Source organism: Monodelphis domestica, chromosome 1 (genome assembly GCF_027887165.1).
Source record: "Monodelphis domestica isolate mMonDom1 chromosome 1, mMonDom1.pri, whole genome shotgun sequence".
NCBI classification, from domain to species: domain Eukaryota; kingdom Metazoa; phylum Chordata; class Mammalia; order Didelphimorphia; family Didelphidae; genus Monodelphis; species Monodelphis domestica.
The window spans coordinates 678,461,271-678,478,203 of record NC_077227.1 but is presented as its reverse complement, the minus strand read 5'-3'; the positions used below and the strand labels follow the sequence as shown (position 1 = coordinate 678,478,203).

The following is a 16,933-nucleotide window of genomic DNA, read 5'->3' as shown; positions in this document are numbered from 1 at the left end:
TATTATTGTAATTAATCCCATATATAAAAAAGAAACAGCCTTTCTATTTTGACTTTGTAAATTGTCACATAGAGGATAGATGGACTTCAGAACTGGTTACGATTGTTTAACAACCTTTGGAAAATTTAATGTGCTAAATATCTCAAATGATTTTAAGGGTTTTTTAAATATGATTTTTGGAATTTTTTTTAACAATCTCTGGTTATTTTTGCCTGCCCCTACCACAAGGTGTAAGGCCCATAGCTGAAGTGAAATATATTTTATAAACCCCAACCTTCCCACATGTGAATGGAAGTTGGGAAGTTAATCTCAGGGCATTTGTATCCCTAAAAAGCCTCCAAAAAAGGAATACCCCTTTATTTGTGCTCTTCAGCTCACTATTTTACTTCCACCAGAATGATATATAGATTTCTTGATTATGTTCTTAACCCAAGATGAGTTTTACTTTGTTTTAAAAATATGTTTGTTTACCAAGGTTGAAAGATTTGCTATGATTGTAAAAATTTGTGACAAATATCCATCAATTCATAGGTTTTTTTTAATGCCATACAGTAACTTATGTGAAATATGATACTGTGATTGTTTGCTATTGTAATTAATTGGGCTATTGAGAATTTGGGGGATATTGATATCTACATATTTGTACTACTGTTCAATTCATTTGCCTCATACTTACAGTGGAGCATGGCCAGATATTAAGAGGAAATGGATCTCATTTTTTGTGAGAAAGCATTGCATTTTATATTTTCTTATCTGACACAGTGTCAATGATTATAAGCTATATTTTTGAATTTTTAAAGCGCTTTAATTATTATATTTTTCTTGCATGTGCAATATACTATTTGTTTTTCTTTCTCTCCTTTTATATTTGAAGCACATGTCACCAGCATTAAGATTTTCTTTAACTTTTTGACTTTTCAATACTACAAGTTTAAGATACATTTGCTAATGCATGCCCTAAAAAGCTTGTGACTATAAAAATGATGCCACTAATTATTTAAAAGATGGGGCTTTGCTTAATGATTCTGTCTGATTCCAGGACAAGATATACACACAAGAGCCATTGCACAGGGCCAAAGAAAACCCAATCCAGAATGGATTGATGCACTTCTAGGCCAATACAAAGTCTTGAACCTAGTGTGAAGACTCGAGGTTACTGTGTTTAACATTGTTAGACATAGGCTTTCCTTGTGTCCATACTCACTCTGAAAATACTCACAGACGAGTATCCCCGAAATCTTGGCTCCTATAATCTGGTCCCCTTTTCTGCCTTTCATAGTGTGGTACCTTTCTGTAGTCCTGGCTACTGACTGGGTAAATGCATCATTGCTTCGATCATTTTGATTGGGCCCTGATTGAAGGACTTGATATAGATTTATTTTTCTTTTACTTAGAATTTTTACACATAAGACTTTGATAGTCTATATTTTCATCCAGAGTTTTTTCTTTTTTTCTTTGGATTTTTCTGATGTCTTTTTAATATCTCTTACCAATTGGTTCATATACCTCATACCTCAGCCATGCATCCCTAAGTGATCCTGTATTTGTCAATCCTACAAGGAGATTAATTGATTGATTGACTAATTGCTATTCTTTGTTATAACAATATGTTCTAAGGTTCTAACAATATGTTCTAAGGTTATTTCTAGCAGGCAATTAGATGGTCCAGTGAATAGAATGCTAGACCTGGAATCAGGAAGAGTTCAAATCTGGCCTCAGACTAGTTGTGTGGCCCTGGGCAAGTCACTTAACCTCTGCTTTCCTTAATCCATTGGAGAAGGAAATGGCAAACCACTTCACCATGGATAGTATTGGTATGAGATGATCCATGGAGTCACAAAAGAGTCAGACACAACTGAATAATAACAAAGGTTCCTTCCAGCTCTAAATCCTATTAACCTATGAATACATCTGCTGCTATCATCACCATTGTCATAAATTTCTGTCAATTATATCATTACTTTAGAAAATTAATATCAGTCTATTCCATGTCACACAAATACTACATTCTGAATGGAGTGCTGTAAATATAACCAGGAACCCGACTGAAATATTTTGTATGCCACATTACCCTGGATCCAATTAGCGTAATCTATTTCTAACCATGTTCTCAATATAGTCCTTGACCGTAGACAATTTGTCACGTGTCCTGGGTTTTCATCACTATCGTCAAGAGTTCAACCACAACCGTTAAAATGATAACATATCACATTTAGATCATGGTTCAGTTCATGGGGAAAATACCACAGTCTGTCTAGAATTAGCGTAACTGAAAGAAGCAGATTATGGATTGTGAGTGTACAATTACCCAGATTATCAGATCCAATTCTTACTGTCAGATTTGACTTTGAGGATTTTAGGTTTATAAATTAATTTAGCAGGACTCATAAGTCATTGGACACACCTTCTTATTGGTTGCCTAGTTGTCACATAGAACAGAAATCTAGGAGGTATTACATTTATAAGAGGACATATTAGACCTCATTCCTTATCCTTTACCCTTGACAAATCCAGACTGCACAAATGAAAGATGAATCTTTCTAACACACATATTTGACAATTTAGTCAATAAATATTCTTTGTTTTTCCAAATTTAAAATGGCTCATGTTTTTACAACTTTTTAAGGATAATTAAATGCTTTCCTCACACTAGGATCAAATCATGTTGCCAACTGCTTGGGCTCTGTAACAGTCTCTTGACAGTTCTTCCTATGTCCATTCTCTAATCATCCTAATCAGACCTATGACTTGAGGCAGGCAAATGGTGCAGTAAAGAGAGCTTTAGGCTTAGAGAGACTACTAGGTAATAAAATACTCCTAGCAGAGAAATGTTAAAAGATTTGGAGCAGGGCTCTTTGGGAGTAGCCAGGTGGCGTAGTAGATAGAGCCACTTGACCTGGAGTCAGGAAAACCTTCATGGCCATTTGAACAAATTGTTCTCATCTGCTGGGGGAAGTCTTTGGATGCTTAGAGTAGACATCCCCCCTCCAACTCACTGATGAGTTTGTAGCCTGTCCATTATCTTCCACCTGGTTTAATCTGTCTGTTATGTGCCCACAGTGAAAGGAGTCATTTCTTCTCCTAAATATCACCCCACATCATGAAAATAAGAAGCAAGGACTCAGCAAGGTTTTATTCAGTGTTTGTCGTCCAAGAAGCAACTCCTCCAAGGAATGGGGACTCTAGCCCTGACCTTATAGTCAAGCTTCTAATGCCCTTTTTCATCCTTTATATTGCAAAATGATTTAAGAGAAACAGCGTAGAGAGAAGAAAGAAGAGTGGATTTGTAGTAGTCTAGTTTTTAGAGGTTTAGGAGGTGGAGGTATTGGGAAACAGGTGATGTCAAGCTTGGTTCTTGATTTAACTCATTTATCTTTATTTTGCAAATGTTTGCCTTTGTCACTTTCTTTTCTGTTTCCTAGCCTTGCTGGCACACCAGAAAAGAGACTCTGAAAGTTTAGCCTCTTTATTTCTAGTGTTGGCACCTCAGTATTTCACTTTTCTAATTGGTGATTGTCTCTTCTGGACCGTTATTCGTCTGAAAAGTCTTATCCTTGCCTCACTTCCCTCCCTTCTCTAGGGCCTATCTTCTTCATAGCCCTGCCAATTGCTCTTCTCCTCCTCTCCATCCTTCTGGCTTTCCAGATCTAGAACCATATACACCATATCATCTTTGCCACCAATCCTGAATGGGGTGTCAAGCTACTCCCTTGTAGTCTCACTCACAACTTTTTCTGTTACTTTTCATTTATTAAGTGCTCCAATTTGGCCACCATTCCCCTGTGTGTGTTGGTTTCCACATTAAAATCGAAGGCAGGAACTATCGCTGCTTTTGTGTATAAAAATGCTTGGTACATAGTAAATCCTTAATAAATGTTTTCTCATTTACTCATCCATGGCATTTGTCTCATTCTGGTTTAATTGGGGGTGAGTTGGTGGAATGGGTGTTTGTAAGCAATAGATTAAAATATCCTACTCCCTTTAACCTCTCTCCTGGCCCCATATTGTTCTAGAACCCATCCAAGATGACCTGTCAATAATTGGAATCTCTACCACTAGAAGCATGCTTTCTTTTTCTCTTGGGCAGCTTGACTGCTCACGAGGCTTGAAAGATATGAGAATCAAAATACTCTTCATTCCAATTAAATGTAGGGCCACTGAATCTTTACACCTGCCTTGCTCCTATCCCCTCTTGGCCCCATCAACTTACCTACTTATATAATTTAAGGATCTAGGCTTTGTCTTCCTCCTTGAACCCTTCAGATTTATAGTCCTTTTTATGTTTTACGTGTTGTCTTCTCACTTTGAGAAAATGGTTCTGTTGGCATGCAATTGGGGGGAAAATGTGTGTGTGTGTGTGTATGAGAGAAAGAGAGAGAGACAGGGAGACAGAGAGAAAGGGAAAAGAGAGAGAGAGAGAGAGAGAGAGAGAGAGAGAGAGAGAGAGAGAGAGAGAGAGAGAGAGAGAGAGAGAGAGAGAGAGAGAGAGAGAGAGAGAGAGAGAGAAGTTCTTGGCTTGCTTTTTTATTTGTATTCTCAGCACTTAGCACAATGCTTGGCACATGGTAAGTACTTAATAAGTTCTTTTTTAATCATTCATGATTGTCCTCTGAATATGATGGATTATAGAGGTGTAGCTTTCAGGGGGCTTAGGTTAGAATTATGGTTGCTCATTTGGGATTTCTTTTTTCTGAATGCTCTAGTATTTCAGGTATTAATTTTTTTTTTTTGCTTCTTGTCCTAACAAGGGCAAGGATATCAAAGATTTTACTTTTGTAGAACACAACAGTTGATTGAAAAATCAATATTATCTAGGTGGCTCAGTGATCTCTCAATTGAGATTTGGGCCTAGAGATGGAAGGTCTTGGGTTCAAATCTGGCTTCGGATACTTCCTAGCTATGTGACCTTGGACAAGTGGCTTAATCCCCATTACTTAGCCCTTACCACTCTTCTGTATTAGAACCAATACATGGTATTGATTCTAAGATAGAAAGTAAGGTTTTCTTCTTAAAAAGTAAAAATAAATCAATATTATCCTGATTTGTGTTGAAGTGTCATAGAGGATAATTGAGTGGCATTATGAAACTAACAGAGTATATCATATTTTTAAAATTACCTTCAGCAATATTACCACCCATGGGAGTACCATCTGACAGTGACAAAGAAGGTACTAAAAAGACTTTTCTACTTGCAGGTTAAGTTTTCAGTGTGAAAAGGTCATAGGGGAACCCAGTTCTCCCATATTTTCACACTCCAGAAATATCTAAAATGACAACAGAAAGATCAAAGGGAAATAATAGCCAACTCTGATCCAGTCTCAGACACCTCAGAAAGCCAGAAGCCTGCAGGCTCTTGAAGAAAAGTTACAACAGAGGAAGTTACAACCAGTCCAAGTTCCAGGAAACATCCTGAACCCTGCAGGCTCTCCAAGTGGTCCTGAACTCACCTGATCCTACATGACCTGAAGTGTTCGGATGCTCTGTGTGAGGTGGTGCCAAGTGAGATAGAAGCAAGAGTAGGTTCCAATAATAAGGGCCTGAAGCCAGAGGGGATCCTGGCCCTGGACTGACAGAGCAGTAGCAGAGGAGCCATCCATTAGGGTTGTGCATATCTCTGAATACTAGGAGACAGAGGAAGAGAGATAGGGCCAGCCCAATCACCAAGTACACATGCAAGGGGAGCTTTACCAAAGGCTAGAGAATAGCTCAATCTCCAAAATATGATTGAGGCCCAAGAGAGTCAGAGCAGGGGATGGAGCCAACTTTCTGTTTGTGACTGTCAAAGAGAAGTGGTTAGAGAAAGGCTGAGGCAAATACCTGCATTGGTCTACCATGAGATGAAACTGAAACCAGGGATTGTAGTAGAAGAAGGAGCCTGGTCTCAGCCATACTCATCCAAAATGAAACTGGTACCACATCCAATGATAGAAACAAACAAGACTTGCCCAACCAATACAGAGTAAGGGAGGGAGAGGATATTGGCTTTAGCACAAAGTCTCAATACAGATACTGAGTTTGGAGACATGAGCAAACAGAAGAAAATATAGAACACCATAAAGAAATAGTTGGATTAAGAAAAATCCAAGAGGTTAAGCCAGAAGAATAGAGTAATTCTATAATTATAATAAGAAGCTCAAGAAAGAATAACAAGGACTCCAATAGTAGTTAGATGAAATGAAGGAAAAGTTGGTTTTCTTTTTAATTAAATTAGACCCCTTGTGGGAAAAAAGATTGAAGGGGGAATAAATAGCTTAAAACAAAAGATGAAAAGCTTTAGCCAAATAGTATAGACTTCCTAAAAATCAACAAATGGAATTTCTATAAGATAACAAGAAATAGTAACACAAAGTCAAGAGAGTAAATTAAAAGTCAAAAAGACTGAGGCAAAGTCAAAGACTGAAAAAAGAAAATGTAAAGTTATCCTAATGATCTATCCTATAAACTATCCTAAACAATTGCCTTGAGAAACATATCCAGAAGAGATCATTTAAGAATTATCAGAATCTCTAAAAATAATGATCTAAGAAAAAGCCTGGATACCATATTTTGATAAATCATAAATGAAAACTGCCAATAACTATTAAAACCATAAGGCAAAGTAAAAATGAAAAGAATCCACTGGTCACCTCCTGAAAGAAGCCCTAGAATGAGAATATCCAGAAATGGCATGGTCTCACTATACTTATTTGTTACAAAGAAGGTTTTAAAAACTGTTTTGGGGTGTGTGGTGGGGAAAAGGGGAACAGAAATAGGGAAAGTAATAATAGTGATGCTCAAAAAAAAGACAAGAGATTCAATGAAACATTTGAAAATATCCAGAAGAGAGCAGAAGGAAAGACAGAAGGGGAAAGAGACAAGGAACATGTTTGAAGAGAGGCAGAAATTCCATTCTCTCATTAGAAACTTTGTTCCCCAGGAGCTCTTGTGGGGTTCCACAATATGGAGTCATCTCAAACATACTGATTAATAAATGTTCCCAGTGTGGGAATTTCAAAAGCACTGAGGATGGACTCTCATGAAAAATCTAGTGGATAAGTCACACTATAGAGAATGTAGCAGAGAGAGGAAGGAACTAAATCTAGCTTGTACAGGTGTTAACAGCTTTAGACATTTCCCATTTCTTGTGTTGGTCCTTAAATTACAGGGTTACTATGAAGCTTAGGTGAGAAAATACTTATAAAGCACTTTTTTCAAATTCTAAAACATTACTTAAATACAAACTATCATTTAAATGGCCTTCTGGTAAAAGTAACCATGTCCTCAATAGTTCATGAATCAAGTGTCATCATCATCAGTAAGTCTGTGATTCAATATCACCCTCAACAATCAATCAGTCAGTGAATAAGCACTTATTAAGTGCCTACTATTTGCCAGGCACTATGCTAAGCTCTGAAGCAATGAAGTGGTTCCTAGACCACCCTCAGCAGGGAATCCTACATCAATTGTGTTCTCAAAGGGCAGGCTTGTTAGTCTCCTAAGTGGAAAATAACATAAAAATATTTTAATATTCTTTTTCAGGAGACCCAACTACCTAATTAGGATCTGTTTGGCTCTGGTCCTGAAGTAAAGCAAGAAAGCCAGGGAACTGATAGAGAGAAATGTAGAAGGTTAATGGAAAGCCTCAAGGGTACCATTTTGTACCAGGTACATACCTTGGAAATGAGGCATCTCAAGATCCTGGTTCTTGAGTGCTTGCAAAGTCCCGATAGGCAATTTGGTGGCCCAAGGACTACATAGAAATTCTATGTTCATTTCCTCAATATCTTTCAGTATGAGGGATGGAAGGCTCCTAATTTGGTGTCAGATCTGGAAAAACTGTTAATGATGTCAGACATGATGGAATAATAAAAAGTGACCCAAGATTCCAAAATCTTGAGATGTTGATAATATGCTAAATGAACACCCCTTTCTTATCTATAATTGAGCTCTGGAGACCCCTCCTCCCCCTCATCCCTGAAGGAACAGGTCACCCATAGAGTCTGACTCATTGGGAGATAAAGTGACATTCAGGAGCAACTACGTAGTACCATGGATAGAGTGCCAGTCCTAGAGTCCTGAATTCGAATGTGGACTCAGACCCATACTAAGAGTGTTACCTTGTATAAACCACTTAACTTCTATTTGCCTCAGTTTCCTCATCTGTAAAATGGAGCAAATAATAACACCAACTTCACAGGGTTGTTGTAAGGATCAAATGAGATAATAGCTGTAAAACACTTAGGACGGTGCTTTGCACATAGTAGGCACTTAATGCCTTTCCCCGGCTGGATTACAGTTCAAGATTGGGACTGAAAGTCAGAGGACCTGAGGGTGCCAAGGTGGCAGAACTGATAATAATTCATTGTAGAAGTGCTAAGACTATTGAGTCAATCACTCTGCTTAATTCGGGAGCTATGAGAGAGTTAGGGGTTATACATGCAGCCAGATAAGTTCCATCAGAGAAGTCAGGGACTCCATATTTGGAGTGATATCCCATGAACCATATAACTTCTGTGTTTGATCCTTGATGTGATGCTGCAGATTATGAAATGCATGCCACTTACATGCTTGGCCCCTAGCATGCAACTTTGCTATATGTTCCTGTGTCTGCAATAAGCACTTCTCAAGTGAATGCTTTGTCCTTTGGGCATGAACGAGCACTGTGTTGTCAGGATGATTGTTCTTGACTATATACAAACTGATAAATGTTTAGGATGTAGCCTTAAAGCTGTGCCAGCTTGCCCTGTTTGATTTGCATCAACTTCACATTTTTCACTGAGGGGAATTCAAAAGGGCATGTCTGGGAAGAAATGGGGATTCGGTGTCCTTTTTAGGAACTTCGTTCCCTAGAAGCCTGTGTGAGATTCAAAAACGTGGAAACGTCCCCAACATGTGAGGTGATGAGTTCTCCCAGGGCAGGAATGTTAAAAGCACTGAGGAGGGACTCAGATGGAAAAAAGCTAGTGGACAAGAGCCAGGCTGCAGAGGAAATAGCAGAGAGGAATTTTTTAAAAATGGGATCTGGGTCTAGCTTGTGCTGGTGCTAGCGGCATGAGCTATTTTCTCGCATCTGTGTCTAGCTCATGCCATTTCTAGTGTTATTGGTAGAAGCATCAAAGGAGGCATTTACACACACACACACACACACACACACACACACACACTTTCACTTACCCCTCCACATATAGAGAGAGAGGAAGCAATAAGATCTCTGCAATGCTCTAGCACTCGGTGCTGTTTTGGCAAGAAGCAATACTTTGGGGGTGCTGGGGTTTGTTTTCATGTAATAAAAGGTGGCATCTCCTTGAGACTTCTTGAGACTTCAGCACTGATCTGATGAACAATTTCTCCTTTTTCCTAGGTTGCAGCGATGGGTTGGGAAGCAGAGAATGAAGATGAACTTGTAGCACGCACTTCTGAGAAATTGAGGAGAGAGCAACCTAGAGAAATAAGTGGTGAGAACATCTGACATTTGAGTTGACCCTTTATTTTTTGCCTCGCTTAGTAAATGTCTTTGGCCTTGCAGTCAGGTTGTGTGTAACATTCTGCCTTGCTCTAGAAGGTGCAATGGAAACAGGATTTTGAGCTATAACTTGAGATGGCCATTGGGCATCATGGAGTAACCAATAGGAAACCATGTCAGGAAGTCAAGCAGTTGGATCTGTTACTTCCATCCCTGTCCAGGAGAAGGGCCAGAGGGCATCCATCCCATGACTAAAGGGAAGTCAGGAGATTCCCATGTTCAGGAAGTCAACTCTCCTTTAATTAACCACAGAAAGCTCCAGTTTGGAGCACCTTTCTCCTGCCAAATTCCCAATCAATCTGTATAATTTCATGAAATTAAGTTTCTGGTCTAACCTTGTGCTACTGCCTCTGAAGAGTCCATCTAATGTTGTCCCTTCTGAAAAAGGAAAGGGCTTACTCTGGAATCTGTTATCTCTGCCTTCCCTTCACAGGCTCTGGGTGGCTGATAAACTACAGTCTAGTCCAAAAAGAGCGTCCAAAAGAAAAATGGAAACATATTATGAGTTTGAGTGTGGGATATGTGCATATATGGGTATATTTATATATTTATATCTGTATAATTATAGACATGTTTATGGACCATGTCTATATAGACATGTCTGTATATGTATGTAATTATATATTTCTGTTTCTGCATTGAGAGGCAGATTGGTGGGGTAGAAATACCACTAAATTTGGAGTCAAAAGATCTGGGTTTGATTCCCTACTCTTTCATTTTCTACATGTGTGATAGAGATAGCAATGCTTGCATTTCCTATCTTGTAAGGTAGCCAGGAGGAAAGGGCTATATTAGTATTATTATCAGGAATATAGTTTAGATGGGATACATTAAAGGTAGTTAGGTGGCCCTCTTAATATAGATGGGGAGAGGGGGAGGGAAACAGAGAGAGGGAGAGACAGAAAGAGATGGGAGTGGGGGAGAGAGAGGGAGAAGGAGACAGATAGATTTTGGGGCTTAGAATCAGAAAGGCTTGCATTCAAATCCTAGCTTACTAGCTTTCTAGTTTATGAGCTGGATGACTGTTTGATGCCTAGGAAAGTTTGGTCCAAGTCCCAACCTCTGTTTGGCCTCCATTTCTTGACCTATATTCATGAAGATCTGTGGATCTATACTCAGGCAGATCGGTAGAAAAGTGGATAGAGTACTGAGCCTGGAGTCAGGAAGACTCATCTCCCTGAGTTCAAATCTAACCTCAAACTCTGTACTATGTACTAGTTGTGTGACCCTGGGCAAACCACTTAACCCTGTTTGACTCAGTTTCCTCATCTGTAAAATGAACTGGAGAAGGAAATGTCAAACTCTCCAGTGTCTTTGCCGAGAAAACCCCAAATAGGGTCACAAAGAGTTGAAAGGAACTAAAAAACAACCAACCAAACAGAAAATCATGACATATTAAAGTGCTTTATAAATGCTATCTACTATTTTTATTTTCATCTACTACATGCTCAAGCCAAAATACCCATAACACCCAGTCCAAGTAATTTAACAAATATATTGGCCTTGTAAGCCAACAACAAAGGAAAAATCCTTCCTAGGACACATTCAAGAAGGTAACAAACACCCCATCATCAATACCCAAAGCTGATATTCTACTTAAACTACTTCCTGATCAGCTTCAATTTGTATACTATGCCAGTATTGGATTTACTTTTCTATTAAAAAATTATTTTTGTCCTTTGTATATAGTGCATGGATTTATTTACCTCTAGCATTCTCATATGCATTATGGTCTTATATTACTAGATACATAATATTCATAACTATACTAACTATATTAATATCTATTAGTACTATAATTTATCTAACACATGGGTATTCTTAACCTAATATGTATCATAATTTTTATGTATTATGTACATTATGTATATATTGTATGTATGTATATATGTATGTATGATATATTATGTATATACATTAACTCCATGGTCACAGGATCAACAAACCTTAATCTTACTAGCATATCATCACCATCAGGAATACCTCAATCCTCCCCTCACAAGAGATCATCATCCCACCATCTAAAGGTTTGCAGCTCTTCAGAGGAAACACATGAATTGTGACATACCTAATTCCTTCGACTGGCTGCTGGTTGTTACTTCAGGATCATAAACTTGTTCATTGCATCCAAACTGCCACTAAATAAGGCATCACACAAAATAGGGACATTAATGCATTGCTGGTGATGTGAATTGATCTAACCATTCTGGAGGGCAATTTGGAACTATGCCCAAAGGACGATAAAAGACTGTCTGACCTTCGATCCAGCCATAGCACTGCTGGGTTTGTACCCCAAAGAGATAATAAGGAAAAAGACTTGTACAAGAATATTCATAGCTGAGCTCTTTGTGGTGGCAAAAATTTGGAAAATGAGAGGATGCCCTTCAATTGGGGAATGGCTGAACAAATTGTGGTATCTGTTGGTGATAGAATACTATTGTGCTCAAAGGAATAATGAACTTGAGGAATTCTATGGGAACTGGAACCACCTCCAGGAAGTGATGTAGAGTGAAAGGAACAGAACCAGGAGAACATTACATACAGAGGTACAATTGAATGTAATGGACTTCTCTATTAGCAGCAATGCACTGATCCAGGACAATTCTGAGGGACTTATGAGAAAGAACACTATCCACATGCAAAGGAAGAACTGTGAGAACAGAAGCATAGAAGAAAAACAACTGCTTAATCACATGTGCATATGGGGACATGATTGGGGATGTAAACTCTAAATGATCACCCTAGTGCAAACATCAATAATATGGAAATAAGTTTTGATCAATGACACATGTAAAACCCAGTGGAATTGTATGTTGTATACAGGAGGGGGGTGGGAAGAGGGGAGGGAAAGAATATGAATCATGTAACCATGGAAAAATATTCTAAATTAATGAATTGAATAAAAATTTCCAAAATAAATAAGTAAATAAATGATTGAGTAGATAGATAGATAGATAGATATAGATAGATAGATAGATAGATAGATAGATAGACGGATGGATAAGATAGATAGATAGATGATAGATAGACAGACAGATAGATAGATAGATAGATAGATAGATAGATAGATAGATAGATAGATAAAGCATCACAATGTTAGGATTACCAATCAGCCCATAACTCAGCATAACTGATTCTAACTGTCATGGGGTAGGATTTTTTAGGGGAGCTATTTTATTTTAATAGAAACAAATTTGATATTATTCAAAAGTACTCTTGCCAATCACCTTATCATTTATATGTGTGTTAGGATATCACATACTTTCCTGAAATACGTAAGAGGAAAAGTCCTGAATTTAGAATCAGTCATTTTGGGTTTGAATCCTTCCTCTGTTATTTATTTGCTATGTAAACTTGAGTAAGTCCTTTCCCTTCTTAGTCTATCAATTTCCTCAACTGTAAAATGAGGGGACTGTTATTCGATAATGTCAAAGGTCCCTAACAGATTCAGATCCCATAATCCTCATGAAGTATATATTCCAGAAAAAAAAAAAGATCAATGCATGGAAGAAATGGGAAAGAGTGCTGGATAGATCTGGTTGGTTTTAAATGATCCTGTAGAATGATTAGAGAACATGTGCATTCAATTTTTCCCTATAAGACATGTGTTTTCTATTGTCTATTTTTTAAAAAGCATCTTTTATTATAACAATTTCAACATTAGGGAAACTTTTAGATGTTGGTTTTAGAATTTATGTCCCTTTGGACAGCACCCATTAAAATCTGTAATCATGTTGTGGAGAGATATTTCATAGCTTAAATATAGTGTGTACTTGGGAAGTTAGGGAATGGGCAACATGTTTTTCTAGGGCAGGAGTGCCCACAGATGTGCACCCACATGACAGAGGGGTAGGGCAGACTGCTCCATAAATGCTGAGCTTATACTCACTCAGATGGGCACCACAAACTGCCTCAGTCTGCTCTCCTCTGGGTTGTTTATCCTATCCTCTCTTCACCAAGCAAACCTCTCCTTCCACCCTTCTCTGGCCCTGTTTAATGCCTGGAAAGTTCTGTCCAGATTGTCTGCATCTTTATTCCATGTCCCACATCTGATTTGATGATTTAATTCAAGTTGTATCAGAGCTTCAGGAAAGACTTCATAGAGAAGATATCTCCTAAATTGAACCTTGAAAGAAAAGAAATATCCAGTAGTAGTAGTGATGGTAGTAGTAGTGATGGTGGTGGTGGTGGTGGTGCAGCTCCTCCAACAGAAGCCATAGCAGCAGCAGCAGCAGCAGCAGCAGTAGTAGTAGTAGTAGTAGTCATAGTAGTAGTAGTAGTAGTAGTCATAGTAGTAGTAGTAGTAGTAGTAGTAGTAGTAGTAGTAGTAGTAGTAGTAGCAGCAGTAGAAGTAGTAGTAGTTGTAGTAGTAGTAGTAGTAGTGATAGCGGCAGCAGTAACAGTAGTAGTAGCAGCAGCAGCAGTGGTAACAAGAACAAAAATAGATCCCATTTCTAAAATGCAAATACTATTATCCCCATTTTACATATGTAGAAACTGAGGCTTAGGAAGGCTAAATGACCTGTGAGGGTCACATAGCTATTTTGTAGCTATTTACAGCAGAAAGAATCTATCTTCTCCAGTCTCTTAGACAGAGCAACATCCATTTCCCCTGGATTACACTTGCCAGATATTTCTATGAGGTAGGTTACAGTTTATTTACCATCATGCACACCAGACTCTATCTCCCAGCTACTCCCACAACAGGAATTTTCCATTGGCTGCCATCTTGGCATGGTAGTCAAGGCATCTAATACTAAAATAGCTTTAAAATTCCCAGATGGTTGACCACCAAGGGTTGAATTTTTTATAAACCAAAGAAACTAACAAATACTATACAATTATGGAGAGAATACGCAGGAATCTGAAGATCTTTTGAAGTGCTGGGATATTTCCAAGATGGGAATAATAAAAATAATAACTGACATGCATTGAGCACTTTACATGTATTATCTCATTTAAGCCTCCCCAAATCCTCTAAGGTAAGATGTACAAATATTATTCCTATTTTCTGGAGAAGAAGCTGAGATTTAGGTTAACTGACTTGACCATTATCACATAATGAATATAAAAGGTAGGATTTGAACCTAGATCATTTTGGTTGGAAGTCTAACCTTCCTCCAGTAAACGATGCTGTCTTACAATTTGAATAAGATTTTTTAAATCATACAAATTTTGATTTAAAATATAACAGTCATTCATATGGAACCATTTTTCCCCACACAGAATTATGGAATGTCATAGATAGAAGGAACCTCTAAAGGCATGTAGTCCAATTCATACCTAAACAGAAATCCTTTCTGTAGCATCCATATGAAGAATTTCAGGGATGAATTCTTGAGGTAGTCTATTCTAATTTTATATTCTAATTTTTCCTTAAGTTGGGCTCAAATTTATGGAGATTTCTATTCATCCACCTTACTTCAGTCATCTTCCCTATCTAGCTCCTAGTTTTTCTGGCCAGGGCTAAACAGAAAAAGTCTAATGGGAGGGCTGAATTTGAAGTCAGAAGGTGGATTAAGATTCCTACTCTGCCATTTGTCTCTTGGCCTTGAGCACCATGGTCACTTTCCCTTTCTGAGCCCCATCTATAAAATAAGAACATTTGATTTAAAAGGCCTGTAAGGTCCCTTCTAAGCTTTCATCCCCTCTTCCACACTGTAATAAATGCTGAGAAAAATTAGGAAAACATTTTAATCTTCATAGAAACCTGGCTAGGAGGGAAAAAGATTTCATAATCCCATAAATTTTAAAACTTGCAACTTAGACTAGAAATTTAGAAATAAAAATATTTCTAGGAATCCATGAAATCTGTCTTATGGGACATATGCTTCAGCCAATGTCTTTGGAATATCTGTGCGTAATGTTCCCTTAACCTGTTCTTCTCCTCATTGCTACATTAGCATAAGTTAAAATGAAGGGAAAAGTCATTCATAAAATCAGTTTAACTCCGTTGTGACAGAATTTTTTTACTTTGATCATTTAAAAAATCCCAAGGTGTGAGAGCTCCATCCAATGATTCCCATTTGGACCCCTCCTCACCTTAGGAGATGATTCTGAAAGTTAAGTGTGACCAAAAGAAATCCAGGCTCTTATTAACAGCCTTCCCCCACTTTACTGCGCTGATGATTGTACAACAGATAATGTGATCCATCATCAGGCATGAAATCAAAGATTTTCCATCTTGATGGATCCTGACTCCCAATCGTGTGTTCTTGCCCTCTGCAGAGGGTCTTTCTTGACCCTCCTCCAATGCTTTCCCTCCAAGATTAGCTTCCATCTACTTCCATGGATATCTTTGTTGTTTGCCTGTTGTATTCCCAGGTGTGAGCATAGCTCTTGGCATATAAAAAGTATTTAAATAAATTCTTAAATAAACTTATTTACATAAATAAATGTTTATTTAAATAAATTTAAATAAAGTCATTGCCTGATTGCTCTATTGGCATACATTTTGAAAAAAACGAGGATCAGCTTCACTGCAGTTCTGTAAAGGGTTTCCTTGGTATGCCAGGAATACTGAGAATATTGAATATGAAAGGGACCATAAAACCCATCTTATCCAACCACTTCAGATTATAGGATCGGCTCATTTAACTTGTGTTTGCCTCATTTTCCTCACCTGTAAAATGGGAATCATAACAATACCTACCTGGTGGGGTTATTGAGGATCAAATGAGATAGTATTTGTTAAAAACCAAACCGAACCGAACCAAAAAACAAAAGGTACTTACTTAGCACAGTACCTGGCACATTGTAGATGGTATATAAATGTTTATTCCTTTCTTTCCCTTTCCCTCCTTTACCATCATTGTATAAGTGGAAGTGAGACCACACCATTAACTACAATTAAACTCAGGGTTGTTTTTAAATTAATTTTTATTTGTTTTCTGCATTGCTATGGCCAAGAGCATTTCATCTCCAAGTGACCAGACTATTGAAGATTAGCTGGACTGGTCCTTGGGGCACACTCTGTAACCAAATTCATTTCCAAAGCCGTTCCCACATAATAGAATCTGCCAGACCCCGATGTCACCTCAATTTCCTGATGGGAACTTTATGGAGGATCAAAGACTTAAATTTTGGAAAGCATGTAACAAATGTTAAGGTGCTGTGTGAATTTAGCTAGCAGCAGCAGTGTGTGCTGGTTAAAAAAAAAACAAAAACTGGCTGTCCAAAAAATAAAAAACTAAATGTTCATACTGAAAAGTCAACAATCAGCTCTTGCAACTGGAATGAGCAGGTTCCAGCACACCTCTGGCTATTATTACTAAATTATTTGTCCTATAGAGGGATCATTTTCCTCATCTGTCAGTACAACAAGTTCACCTGCATTAATTAAACTCTTACAATGTTCCAGGTTCTGTGCTAAGCATTGGGTATACAAAGAAAAAATTTAAAATATAGGTCAATGTCCTCAAAGAATGCACA

At 37.9% G+C, this 16,933-nt stretch overlaps 1 long non-coding RNA gene across 1 annotated transcript; it reads right to left on the bottom strand.

Annotated features, from left to right (window-relative positions):
• Window positions 1-9,187: 9,187 nt before the first annotated feature.
• Window positions 9,188-12,433, bottom strand: LOC107650083 (uncharacterized). The gene is made up of 2 exons (XR_001624821.2): window positions 11,571-12,433; window positions 9,188-9,419 (listed from the first exon to the last, which is right to left on the bottom strand). It is a non-coding gene; the product is annotated as an uncharacterized LOC107650083 (long non-coding RNA).
• Window positions 12,434-16,933: the final 4,500 nt, after the last annotated feature.